Raw genomic sequence first — 12,564 nt, 5'->3', positions numbered from 1 at the left:
AGAGCTCCCCCTGTGAGAGCGCACTGACCACCAGGGGGCAGCTCCTTCATTGAGAGTCTGCCCCCTGGTGGTCAGTGTGTGTCATAGCGACCAGTCATTCCCAGTTCTGCTGTTAAGGTCAATTTGCATATTACCTTTTTTTTTTTTTAAATATATTTTATTGATTTTTTACAGAGAGGAAGGGAGAGGGATGGAGAGTTAGAAACATGGATCAGCTGCCTCCTGCACACCCCCTACTGGGGATGTGCCCACAACCAAGGTACATGCCCTTGACTGGAATCGAACCCGGGACTCTTCAGTCTGCAGGCCGACGCTCTATCCACTGAGCCAAACCGGTCAGGGCTACCCTTTTATTATATAGGATATATATATATATATATATATATATATATATATATATACACACACACACACACACACACACATATATGGATATTTTAGGCATTAATGGACACCCCCTTACCCAAATTAGTCTGTTATATGGAGGTTTTACTACACTCACTTTCCTAAAGAGTCTAGGACTTGCTCTGCTATGCAGGCATCGGTGTACTGAATCAGAAACAATTGCTAAACCCCTCCCAAAGGGTCTCCCGTGCTCGACTGCTGTGGTGAATTAGAGTGGTTGTCCTAGTGCAGTGGTAGGCAAACCGCGGCTCACAAGGCACATGCCCCTTGAGTGTGGCTCTTCCACAAAATACCACGTGCAGGCGTGCACGTACAGTGCAATTGAAACTTCGTGGCCTGCCCTAACCTGTTTTGCTCAGTGGATAGAGCGTCAGCCTGCGGACTCAAGAGTCCCAGGTTCGATTCCGGTCAAGGGCATGTACCTTGGTTGGGGGCACATCCCCAGTAGGGGGTGTGCAGGAGGCAGCTGATCGATGTTTCTCTCTCATCAATGTTTCTAACTATCCCTCTCCCTTCCTCTCTGTAAAAAATCAATAAAATATATTTTTTTAAAAAAAGAAAGAAAGAAACTTCATGGCTCATGCACAGAAGTCGGTATCTTGTGGAAGAGCCACACTCAAGGGGGCAAAGAGCCCCATGTGGTTCGCAAGCCACAGTTTGCCAAGCCGCAGTTTGCCGACCACTTTCTTAGTGGAAATCAGTCTAAGGCGTGTTCAGGAGGGGATTTCCACCAGCTTGGTGCACTTAGGAAGATAGGGAGTATCAGTGAAGCCTGGTTCTCTTGAGTGGAATTAACTATTCTAATTGTAAATTCTCCACAAGTAACTTCATCCACAGTGTACCATGTGCTGTCCAGACTTATAATCAAATGAATGGAGTCCCTAGGGAGCCCCCATTTTAGGAATAAATCTCAACCCTCATGGCCCTGCCAGGTGCTGGGCCTCCCACTGAATACACAGTCCTTATATCTTGGCCTTTCTACCTGCAGACCCTTTTCCCTCAATGATTCTGTCAACCAAGCTATCACCCAGATTCTAGTGCCCGCTGCATCTTTATGACTCATTGCCCTTCCCAAATCAATATTTCTTCCCTCCTGCCCTCTCTCCTTAGTGTCAAGTTTCCTTCCCTGTGTGACCCCCTAGCCCCATGGACTCTTAAGTGAAAGAAGGGCTTGAGAGCCTGTCTTTCTACTTCAATTAACACCCCATTTCACAGGGGGGCAAAACAGGCCCAGAGGGAGGAAAGGACTTGCCTAAATATATCACCAATCACTGGCCAGGCTAAATCTAGAACCCAGATTACCTAACCAATAGCCTCAAGCTCTTCTCCCTCTTCAAACACCAGGCCACTGACTCCTTTTCCTCTGTTACCCACATAGAAGTAGCCACCCAGTTTCCTTGAGAATTTCTCAAACACATCTCTCCTTTTTTATTCTTGCTTACCTATGGCCACTGCCCTGGTTAAGTCCTTATTACATCTCACCTGGATTGTTTGGACAGTCTAACCGGCAGCAGGCCCCCACCCTTTTTTTTGTTTTTTGCATTTTTGAGTTTATTTGAACCAAACTGATGACACACTAGGGAGCAAGATATCAAATGCTCTCCTGCAGTCCCCATTCTGCCCATGGGACTCAAGGCCCTTCACATTCTGCACACAATACCTCATCCACACTAGCTACCTTTCCTGAGGAAGACTTTCCTAGTTTTTCTGGGTGCCTCAATCAACAGGTCCTTCTTCCTCACTATGAGCCTGGCCTCAGGCTCAGCTCTGTTTAGCACAGACATGTGAGGTAGCCTCTGCCCCACTCAGAAACTCCTTTTGGTTGAAAGTTATAACAATGTAAATTATTCAAGAAAGGATCTGAGTCAGAACTTTGACTTGAGGGCTGCTGAAGGTAGGGAAGGTTTTCTGGGTTGGGTTGCTGGGAGAGAAAAGAAGCCATCTCTTGGTTCTTCCCACCTACTTCTTCCACCAGAAGATGTACCTCTGCATTCTCTAAACCCAGTATTTACAACAGCCTTTGTGCCTCACCTTGCTGCGTGTAGGTAGCCCTCACTTAACCCACCCTCAGAACCTACCAGGTACTGGAATGCTGAGTATCTGAATCCATAGTTCTGGGCCCGTAGTCCTATGACCATAGTCCTTATACATTCTGTTGTGTAATTCTAAGAATTTTAATCAGGTATTAAAGTATTTTACTGTTTGGTCCCATCCTTGCAACCCTAATTTTCATGACTGTAGCCACACTTGAAGGCCCTTAATAATGTTTTGCATTTACTCCTTTGTGTCCTTTGTTGAAAATGACATACCTCTCCATTTCTGCCTGATGAAATAATTTAAGACCCAACTTGAGCCCTGGCTGGGCAGCTCAGTTGATTGGAGTGTCCTGATACCCCAAGGTTTCGGTTCTATCCCTGGGACAGGGCACATAAAGGAATCAACCAATAAATGTATAAATAAGTGGGACAACAAATTGATGTTTTTCTCTCTCTTTCTCCTTTCTCTCTTCTCTAAAATCACTAAACAAAAAAAAATTATTTAAAAAAAGACCTAACCTGAGTACCACCTCCTCCATGAGGAAGACTTCCCTAGTTTTCTTCAGCTAGAAAGAATCTCCCTGGTCTAAGCTCCTATGGATATCTGTTTATATAAACATTTCTGCCTTCCTTTAGCTCTTTCTGTGGCATCTCCTCAGTTAGAGCCCTTGGAAGGTACAGAGCAAGAATTTCATTTAGTCTCTGCCATCGCACCCAGCAGCAAGTGGGGTATGAATGTGTCTGCCTAACGCAGGGTAGGGCTCAGACTAGTGCCTGTTGCCTGAACGCAGGATTTCCTGCTTACACAGTTCATTTTTAGGCTGGTGCCTACCAGAACGGGCCGCACACGGTTAGGTTACACAGCCAGGGGAGTCGGGATGCTCCAGCCAAACCCTAGGGTGCCCCTATCGCCTCCCTCTGCCCAGTTCCGAACGCGGTGCGGGTGTGAAGGAAGCGGGGCTGTAGTAGCCCCACCGGCTCCTCCTCCGCGACCCCCGCCCCGCGGGTCAAGTTCCAGAAGGTCTCCCTCCGGTCCAAAGGCCTCAAGAAACTTGAGACGGCGGTGTCGGAGAGACAGGGGCCTCTGCTACAGAAGCGCCTCCCACGCGAGGCTAGTTTATCTATTTATTTGTATTTATTTTGGAGGCAGGGGGCGATCAATGAAGAGAAGGGGTGGGGCAAGCGGAGGGGGCGGGCCGAGGGTGATTGACGCCAGCGCCGGGGAGCCAATGGCCCATGGGGGGCGTTCTCCCCATTCAGGACTCCTCGCCAGGCTCCCAAGGTATGTTAAACAGCTGCTTTTAATTTGTTCCCCCCCAATCTCAAGCGTTTGGGGGGCTAGTTAGCCGGCCGATCGCTTTGGCCTGTCCACCACGGTGCGGGCGCCGTGGGCCTCGGGACGAAACTAGGGGAGGCTTGGGGTCCGAGGGAGGCGAGGGCCAGGCCAGGAAAGAGATCTCTGCGTCGTCGCTTGCCAGTGTGTTTCCCAGCCAGGCGGGTTTCGTGGGCGGGTCGGCCCGGCCCGGGGTCGCCAGCGCGCCGGTGTGCTGCCTAGTTTGTTTCACTGAGCCGTTGGTTTCGGTTGGTTGCGGCTGGGGACTGGGTGAAGTGTCGGGCAGGAGGGGTCTCCCTTGAAAGCATTAAAAAAATTATTGTAAAGGGAAAAGGGTGATTCTGCACACCGACTGAAGTGGGCCCGGGCTGCGGCGCGCGGGCTCGGCAGGGGCGGAGGCCTGAGCCCTCGGTAGCGGAGTGGGTCGAGAGCTGGAGTTTGGGAGCGAGCCGAGGCCCGCGGCTTCCGCGACTGAGCACGCCGGGCGATCATGACTGGCGCCCGGAGGGTTTCGTTTCTGTACGCAAACTGTAGGAGGGACGGTGGGCGCGCTCCTGAGAGGCGCGAGTGCCTGGGGCCACGGTTGTTATGGACTCTGGGGGCGGGGGCAACGCGGGCCTAGCGGGAGGGGCGGCCGGGGGCGGGAAGGCCACCGGAAAGAGCCCCCCGCGCTGGCCTAGGCGCTCCGGATTCCCCGGCCGTGGCAGAACCGGCATTCGGCGCTGGAGTCCGCCAGGCCGCCAGCTCGCGCCAACTCGGTCCGCGGCTGTGGAAAACCTCCAACAACTCGGTGGCTTCGACCCGTGCACCAGCTGATCCCACACACAAGGAGCTGCCTCCTTCCTCGCCTACCCCAAGGCAACAGCCGAAGGGGCGGGGGCGCGGCTTATGAGCGTACCCACGGGGGTTAGTTGAGAGGAGCAGTGAAGGTCGGAAACTGCGAAAACAGTCTCCACGCTCAGACTCGGGAAAAGGAAATGCATCAGCAGGCGGGGAGGAGCGCGGGGGCGCGCCTGTCAGCCGGAATGGCGGCCGCCGACTGGTAGGCGGGGCGTTGGCGGGAACCGCCGCGGTCGGCTGGAGCGTCTCCGAGAGAGGACGCGCAGAGGCCGGGCCCACGTCGGGCCCAGCCGCTCTTGCCTCCACGCCTCAGCCGCCCTAGCCTGTTTACTATCTACTGCGACAACCGCCTGTCCACAGACCCGGAGGAGAGCTGGGGGGCGGGGCCTTTCCCCCTCGCTTCCACCCATTTCGGGCTCCTCCATAGGGCCCGCCTTCTCTTGTCTTCCACTGGATGGGCGGTGAGACCCCCCCCCTTTTTTCCTTCTCGGTTATTGATTGGATAACCTTCTTCCGAGCTCCGCCTATCGGACGCTGGGCTGGAGTTTAAGTTCGAGGATTTTTTTTTTTTTCGTGAACGGAGGAGGAAGGATTCCTACGGCCTAAGGCGAGGCGCAAGGTCCCTCCCCTACTTCTGATTGGTGGGATAGATAGTCCCGCCTTTGGCGTAGCTAGCTTGGAGGAGGAAGTCCACCCCTGTTCCCCGCCCCCTCTCTCAGGTTGTAGGCGCGCTCGACCACTGGTGAGGTCCGCCTTGCTCCTTAGAAGTGTGTCCCGCCCGGAAGTCCCGGCTTTGGAGTTGGAGCCCGTGGCAAGGCGGGGCGAGCCAAGAAGACACACAATGATTCATTCCACCAAGGCTCGATATCTAGTAGCCTTTGCGATGAAGTTAGGGGTTGACGGTGCGGAGAGAATTGGGGGGAGGGGGCTTAGTTCCGGTTGATCAGCATGGGTACCGTTAGAAGGAGAGAGTGAGACCTGCCCTTCCGGGCGAAGTACTAAAGTACTGACCCTGCGGCCTGGCTTATTCCTGCGCCCTTGTACTTTTTAAAGATCGTCCTCTGTTTAAGCTTGAAAACGCTGCGGCCGTTGTGTTTTCTTCCCAGCGTAAGGCAGCCGTTGTCCTTAGTTGTATTTATCTAAAACTCTAAGCAACTTATGTATGTTTGGTCTGGAGGCCTCAGGCAAGATCCAGAGCAGCTCATCCCCTGTTGACGGGATGAATCCTGCTTGGGTTCGAAGTGGTCAGGTGGGAGTGCAGTGTGGTACACAGTGCAGGGAGCGGGGTCGACCTCGGAAATGCCGCTTCTTCGAAACCGAAGGGTTTGGTCCGGGGTTCCCTTTCCTCGGTGTGACTTATTTTTAGAACTCTATTGGGCAGGACTTGGATCCCAGCGAGGCTGCTTCCATTTGTCGGCTGCTCCTGGGGTTCAGAATTAGCTGCCTTGTCCTTGTGGCTTGAAGCCGTCCTTCGAGTCAGGCCCACCTGTTGCCGGCGCTCATTCCTTGCCGTCTCCACCCCATTGGGTAGGGAGGGCACGTTAGGACTTAGGTTTCTGGGGCCTGCCACTTGTCTAGTAGGCTCTCTTGTAGTAGCCTTTGGCTGCAGAGAGCGGGAAAACTCTAGTCCCGCCCCCTTCTCTTCTGGCGCTCAGTGAGCACCCTCCAAAACATGGCTAGCATCAGTTCTCCGCCCTATTTGATGAATGAATAAAAGCAACCTAAAGACTTAAAGCACTTTGTGTGTTCGAAGCACAATGGCAAAAAGAGAGCTTAAGGATTGCCATTAATCCTCGCTTTCCAAGGAGAAGGTGAACAGCCGTTCTTACCATCTTTTGTCCCCAACTCTAATTTTTATCCTTTTTCTGAAGTTTGACTGAAGGTTTATTTATGCCATGGCCTGTTGGTCTACTTCCTCAGTTCTTCCAGTCTGAGGGTGCCTCTAGATCTAACCTGGAGATCGCGAGTGCCTTTTGCTTCACGCTCCGCCTCCCAGGGCCATGGCTGTTAGAGCCCTGCCTTCATTTTTATTATCTCCGCCCTCTTAAAACTGCTTTTTCAGGTTTATGGAGAAGTGTGCTGCGGGTTGGCAACCCCTGGGGCTATTTCTCGGCTTTGATCTCCAGTTCTTATTCTGCACCCTCCTTACTAAAAAGAATTGTCAGCTGCTCCGGATATTTGTGTTTACGAGGAGGCAGCGTGAAGAAATGTAAATTATAAAGAGTGAATGGGATAGGAAGGATGAAGTTCTCTTTCTCTGTATAGGGGGCGGGGTTTATCCAAGGTGGTTGTGCCTGCCGCTGCTTCTCTCCTAATCCCAGGGATAGAATCTCGGCTATGGAGGGCGGCACCTCCTGTTTCGGCACTGGAACCCTGCCTTCAGTCTCTAGTGTAAACATTCCACAAAAGGACTGCTAAGGTTCAGCCTCCTCGCGCGGGGCGGAGTTAGCTCCTTCTTAGACGGGTGTCCTGGCCAATGGGGGCCTCTATCAGGCGAGAGCTATCCAATACAATGGTTGGGGCGGGGCATGGCCCGGCAGTGTGATAGGAGGAGTTTGTCTCACGGACATTTTATCCCACATCGATTACTTACATTCCTAGGGCAGTGGGAGAGCCTTCCAATGCGATGATCGGCGAGGGCGAGAGCTGACTTGTTGGGTCTGTAGCTGAGACGGCATGGGGCGTGGTATGTGGAATCCTCCAATGAGACGTAAAGGAGTTTTTATGCTTCCTCCAATAGTGTTGCGGCTTGGGGGTGGGATTCAGCAATTCATCTCCAATAGGCGGGGTTGAGTTTGGGTAGCTCCCCGCCAATAGGGGCGTGGAGAAGGTGAGCGATTCCCCCTCCCCTCCCTGCAGAGGGGGAGGGCATAATGTAGACAGGGCACAGCGATTGGCTAAATCTTTGACAGACAGATTATGCGACCTGTGGCAGAGCGAAGCTGAGTCTTCCCTATGCGGGGCGGGCCGGCGGAGTGGGCGGGATTTCCCGGGTAACAGAGAAGCGGCCGCGGCGGTAGAGGCGGCGGAGACGGTTTCTCCATCTCACCCCCCCTCCCCTTACCCCTCAGAGTTTCCCTCCCTCCCTCCTTCCTAGTCTGGGCATCGGGGCCTGTGACCGCTTCGTTAGCGGAGAGGGAGCTGCCAGTCCTCTTCGGTGGGCCTATGCCCTGCGCCGTTCGCGGGGCCTCATGCTGAGAGGGACACGCAGTAAGAAGCGGTCGTAGCAGCTTTGCGGTGAGAGCACGCCGGGCCGGGGATCCTGGTGGCGGGTAACGCGGGACTCGAGGGTGTGTATTTTTAAGGGGGTGACTGACCTTCTCGGCTTCCCGTAGAGCCGGCGGACGGGAGGTGTGTGGTTGTGTGAGGGGGTGGGGAGGGCGGAGCGGGTTAGATTCGTGCGGGAGGGGGAGGAGAGCGTAGTCCCGGTGCGCGCGGAGAGGGCGGGCTCTCGCGCCGCTGCTCAGGGGCGGGGTCGGCGCGCGCGTGCGGTAGCGGAGAATGGGGCGGGTCTGGCCCTGCGCTGTGTGTTGTCTGTGCCTGACCTCCCTCTCCGGTCCTCCCGAGGTAGGCGGAGCCTCGACGAGGCGGCGCGCGGTTCTGCTGGGGCGTGGGACGAGAGGGGGTCTCCCGCGTGGGTCTGGGAGGAGGCCGAGAGGGTGCGTGAAGTCCGCCTTCTTGGGATCCGGTTGGCCGGAGAGGCTGTATGGACAAATGATGCCACGCCCCCTGGCCACCCTTAACTGCCCCCCACCCCCCGCCACCAGTTTCTTCCTCCTGGGCACGCGAAGCAGGGCTCGGAGGATCCCGCTGTCTGGAGTCGCGCCGCCCCTTCCTCTCCGACCCGAGCGGTGGCGGTGTCATGAACTGTTCTAGTGTTCTGCGGTGCCTGTTGCATGGGGCACGAGGGTCCCGTGCTGGAGCTGTTGTCTCTGTCTTGGTCCTTGCAGTGAGGATGGCACCGCACATCTTGGAGAATGGGAGCGTGGTCGTCACCACTCTCCTCTTGGTTGTACTTTGGGGGATGAGGTTTTTTGGTTGAAGTCTGCGGCCGAACTCTGCTCGTGCTGTGATCATAGTTGGGGGAAGGACGGAGAGAATTGTTGGAGACTAGAAATGTAGCCGGGGACAGCCTTTTCTGTAGTTCCCTTGATGTTCAGTTACCGTGGTTATACGGGGCGGGCTTTGCTTTGAGCCAATGGGGTGATGGGTATAGTTAGTTAGACTTAGCCACTGTTTGGGTGCCTTAGGACTTCAAACACAGCCATGAAAAGGCTGTGGAAGCTCCTGCTCTTCATAAGGCTCAGATTTCGAAAAGGAAGTGTTAGATTTACATTTGATATTAAAATGATCTGTTTATAAAAGATGGTGGTTTATTTAAAAACTCATATTTTGCATATAATACTTTGGTTTCTTCAACCTTTAAATTTGTTAATGCATTCTTTGTACAGGTGATTCTTCTGCTTAATTTTACAAAGAAATGAGTTGCAATTTAAGTAACAGTAGGTATTCTTGAAAAGTTTGGTTTTATGTTAGAACATCTAGACCAATTTTTGTTTGTAGTTTGTAAAATATATGTTCATGCCCTGTTTTATTACAGAAGAAGGGTGAAGTCGAGGACTAGTGCAGTTGTTTGTGACATGTAGCATTGCCCCTACAATGTGAGTTGGGGATTTGCCTTAGGACACTTCAGGTTTAATAAACCATTTCAGTTGAAATTTTGCTCTGACATGATGCATTCTCTTTTCTTATGAGAAGTTAATTGTTTTTGATAGTTTTCATGAGAAAATAAACATTGAATGAATGTGGGTTTTGGTGTGTGTGTTTTTTTTTTAATTTACTAACATCTGAGCAAGCCCTCTGGCTAATTGTCTGAACTGAAGTTAAATTCTGGATTTGTGCTTTGCTCAGTTAGGACTGAGAGCTTGGTGCCCTGGGCTAGACATGTGTGGAGAGAGTAAGCCCCACCTTTTCAGCTAACGAAATAGGAGTGGCAACAGTAGCTTTTTAGTTTGATTTAATGGTGGCTATAATATAATTGGTTTGGAGATGAAAACCTGGGTGTTTTTTTTGATACTATAAACTTGACAAGATAGTGAAATAGTGGAGAATTTACTACTCAGGATTGGTCAACACATGGTTGTTCCCACTATTTGCAATGCTGTGTGCTGGGAAATGGAAGACCTAATTCTTGCCTTTAGAGAATGTTGTTTATTGGTGTGGCAAGGTCACAAATCCCCACATAGGCATTAAGAATTCAAGTAAGAGCCTTCACTGGTTTGGTTCAATGGATAGAGAGTCAGCACTTGGACTGAAGGGTCCCAGGTTCAATTCTGGTCAAGGGCAGGTTCCCTGGCCCTAGTCAGGGTGTGTGCCAGAGGCAACCAATCGATGTGTCTGTCTCACTCACATCAATGTTTCTCTCTCCCTCTCCCTCTCCTTTCCACTCTCTCTAAAAATCAATGGAAAAATATCCTCTGGTGAGAATTAACAACAACAACAAAAGTAAGAACTTGGATATAGTGTCCTAGGAAAGTTTTCATAAATGTTTCTTACGTATCCAAAAATCATTATTATATATTATGTAGTTTGTCAGAATTAAAGATCTTAGATAGATTGGCATTTTATAATTAAGAAGATAAGATTTGTACTTAAAGATATTTTTTCTTTTTTAAGGAAGGAGGTGTATAGTAATTTGATAAAATTCCTGGCAAAGCATAGTCCTGTTTACATCTTCAGTGCAAGCAGACAGGATACTGGAGAACTGTGCAAAGCTGATGTTAATGGCTGTGAATTTTAGTTGGAATTGAAAGATGTTCACAGCATTCAGTAATTTAGTGCAGTGCCATAAAAGGTTTCATTAATTCCCCAACCAAGAGTATAAGTTACTTTCTGTAGTTCTTGCAAAAATGATAGTTACATGCTTTTTCTAACTGCACAACTGCCTCCTTGAATAATAATAAGAATTCAACATTTATGAAGCCCTTACTATGTCCCAGACACTGAGTTAGGCACTATACATTTATTAACCCATTTAATCTTCATGGTAACCCTATATAGTGAGTACTGTGGAATCCATGTTTTAAAGATGAGTAACACAGTGAGGTTAGACATAATATAATAAGTGGTCAAGGTAGGATCTGGATCCAGGCATTCTGTTTCCAGAGTTCATGCTCTTTATACTTCAGTTGCCTCTGGTCTAAGGATGGTAAACAGAAGGAACAGTGTGCTTTTTTTTCTTTTTAATTCTCACACAAGGATATGTTTATTTTATTTTTTCTTGGATATGTTTATTAATTTTAGAGAGAGGACGGGAAGGAGGGAAGTGGGCAGAGAGAGAAACATTGATGTGAGAGAAACATTAATAGGTCACCTTCCTTATGTGCCCCAACTGGGGACCAAGCCCACAACCTAGGTATGCGTCCTGACAGGGAATCAAACCCATGCGTGACGTTTTGGTGTACAGGGAAGATGTTCCAACCAACTGGGCCACCCTGGCCAGGGCATCTTAACCATTTTTAAGTGTACAGTTTAGTAGCAGTAAGTACATTCACATTGTTAACCATCACCACCATCCATTTCCAGAACTTTTTCATTTTCTCAAATTCTATGCCCATTAAACAATAACATAAATCTCCCCCCAGCCCCTGACAACCACTGTTGTACTTTCTCTCTCTCTGAATGTGACTACTCTTAAGTACATCATAGAAGTGGACTCATACGATATTTGTCAGTTGTGTCTGGCTTATTTCACTTAGAAAAATGTCTTCAAGGTTTATCTATGCTAGCATGTGTCAGAAATACCTTTTAAAAAAAAACTTTATTGATTTTTTTTTTTTTTTTTTTAGAGAGAAAAACATCAATTTGAGAAACATCGACTGGTTGCCTCCTATACATACCCCAACCCAAAATCTGGGCATATGCCCTGACCAGGTATCAAACCAGTGACCTTTTTTTTCCTTTTTAAATTTTTAAAAAATAATTCTTCATTGTTGAAGTATTACATATGTTCCCTTTTTTCACCCCAAAACAGTGATCTTTTGGTGCACAGACAAAGCTCAACTGACTGAGTCACATTGGCCAGAGCCAGAATTACCTTTTTGATGGTGAATAATATTCTATTGTTTATTCATGTATGGATGAACATTTGGGTTGTTTCCACCTTTTGGTTACTGTGAATAATGCTGCTGTGAACATGAGTGTATAAATGTCTATTCAAGTATCTGCTTTGAATTCTTTGGGGTATATACCCAGAATTGGAGTTACTGGATCATATGGCAATTTTATGTTTAATTTTTCAAGGACCTAGCAGTGTGTTTTTGAAAGCAGCTTTGAAGGAAAAGATTGGGGCTCAGATTCTAAAGGTGAATTCCGTCAACATTCATTTATTTTTTTTATTTTTATTTTTTTAAAATATATTTTATTGATTTTTTACAGAGAGGAAGGGAGAGAGATAGAGAGTTAGAAACATCGATGAGAGAGAAACATCGATCAGCTGCCTCCTGCACATCTCCTACTGGGGATGTGCCCGCAACCCAGGTACATGCCCTTGACCGGAATCGAACCTGGGACCTTTCAGTCCTCAGGCCTACGCTCTATCCACTGAGCCAAACCGGTTTCGGCAACATTCATTTATTGACCATCTTCTTAAATACCTCTAGGCTGACACAGGAAGAATCTTAGTCCTATAGAAGTTTACATTGTTAGAAAAAAAGGCAAATATACGCGTTATGATTTTACTATATGTCATTGTAGGTTGAGGCTATAAGAGTCAAATACAAAGAGCTGTAAGGAATTTGTAGTAAGAAGAGTCCACCTTTGGGTGGAAGGAGAGGGGTCAGTGAATAGGGTGGAGTCTAAAGTCTTAGATCCAGTTGAATTGAATGGTAACATGACTTTAGACATCTCTCACACAAAGTATGCTAGAGAATGCTTTGGAATGTTAGAAGG

General features: G+C 49.3%; 1 protein-coding gene across 12 annotated transcripts in view; it reads left to right on the top strand.

Moving 5' to 3' along the window:
* The first annotated feature begins 3,648 nt into the window (after nt 1–3,648).
* SIN3A (SIN3 transcription regulator family member A) overlaps nt 3,649–12,564 on the top strand; it is an 86,725-nt gene continuing 77,809 nt past the window's right edge. For 3 of the 12 annotated variants that reach the window (XM_036349499.1, XM_036349489.1, XM_036349473.1), the window contains exon 1: nt 7,611–7,851. The gene's annotated coding sequence lies outside the window, so the exon portion shown is untranslated. Of the gene's footprint in view, nt 3,724–7,609; nt 7,905–12,564 lie in introns of those variants that run through there. The other 9 variants (XM_036349482.1, XM_036349429.1, XM_036349515.1 and 6 more) reach the window with 5 other exon arrangements.

Source organism: Myotis myotis, unplaced genomic scaffold, assembly GCF_014108235.1.
Source record: "Myotis myotis isolate mMyoMyo1 unplaced genomic scaffold, mMyoMyo1.p scaffold_m19_p_1, whole genome shotgun sequence".
In the NCBI taxonomy this organism is placed as follows: domain Eukaryota; kingdom Metazoa; phylum Chordata; class Mammalia; order Chiroptera; family Vespertilionidae; genus Myotis; species Myotis myotis.
The sequence above is the reverse complement of the archived record's forward strand: the minus strand, read 5'-3'. Positions and strand labels throughout refer to the sequence as shown.